We start from the raw sequence: 944 nt of genomic DNA on the forward strand, positions 1-944 counted from the left end.
CCAACCATTTCCTAATGGACTGGCCTCTGTGTAGGTTTTTTTCTGAAAACATTTTCCATCATTGGAAAACAACCACATTTAGATAATGCATATAAAGAAAGCCTTCTTCCCCAGATAGTCTTTGTTTTTAAGACTGCCCCTACGCATTACGAAATCTGAATTTTACTTGATAAAAATCCTCGCTGTTTATCCTGTAATGCTAAGATACAGATCTATAGCAACCCTCGAAGCAAAGGACAGATTTCACATTTTTAGGTGGGGTCATGACAAGTTCTCCTCGGCTTTGTGCTGGCTGCGTCTCTGGGGGAGTACTCCTTTCAGATGTCAAGTTATTGCAAAATGCAGCATCTCAGCTTCACAGTTCTTCATTTCTGCCTTCCTCCTGCCCCCTCCGAACGTCGTCTGTATTTGCAGAATCCCTTAGATATTTTTATATAAAGGTATATATTCAGTCTTCAGCTCTCTCACCCTAAGATGCTGTTTAACCCTTTTCTCTGGGCTAAACCTGTAGGCTATTCAGTCACCCCCACCACATACCTCTGGCTCCAAGCGCTGGAGGAACCAGGGACTCGGAGCCCAGCTACCCACCAGCAAGCACTACAGCTGCCTCCCTCAAAATTAGATCATCTTACGCTGATTAAGAGAGTTCAAGACTGGCATCGCTTGAGAGAGTCAGGTCTGCATAAACGAGCGGAGGGCATTTTTGATAACCTGTCGGAAAGCTGGGCTGCCGGGATCCGAGGTGGGGGCTGGGGCATAGCCGAAAGCACCCCCCGGGAGTCATTCACGGCTGCCGCCGGCGCTGACCACGGGCTTGGCGGAGGAGGTCCGGGTACAGCCCCAAAGAGGATCCCTCATCTGCTGTGGTATTTTGCTCATGTTTTTCTCCCCCCTCCGATTACTTCCTCCCCGCGGCTCTTTGCACTTATCACCCGGGGGGGGTG

General features: G+C 49.3%; 1 protein-coding gene and 1 long non-coding RNA gene across 2 annotated transcripts in view; one reads left to right on the plus strand and one right to left on the minus strand.

Annotated features, from left to right (window-relative positions):
• Positions 1–944, minus strand: part of CAP2 (CAP, adenylate cyclase-associated protein, 2 (yeast)) — a 70,031-nt gene that overhangs the window by 68,546 nt on the left and 541 nt on the right. The gene's annotated exons all lie outside the window — the stretch shown is intronic.
• LOC103919038 overlaps positions 746–944 on the plus strand; it is a 20,917-nt gene continuing 20,718 nt past the window's right edge. Inside the window, exon 1 of the long non-coding RNA XR_663724.1 lies at positions 746–866. This is a non-coding gene — a long non-coding RNA (uncharacterized LOC103919038). The remainder of the gene's footprint in view (positions 867–944) is intronic.

This window comes from Pygoscelis adeliae, unplaced genomic scaffold (assembly GCF_000699105.1).
Source record: "Pygoscelis adeliae isolate BGI_AS28 unplaced genomic scaffold, ASM69910v1 Scaffold186, whole genome shotgun sequence".
In the NCBI taxonomy this organism is placed as follows: Eukaryota; Metazoa; Chordata; class Aves; order Sphenisciformes; family Spheniscidae; genus Pygoscelis; species Pygoscelis adeliae.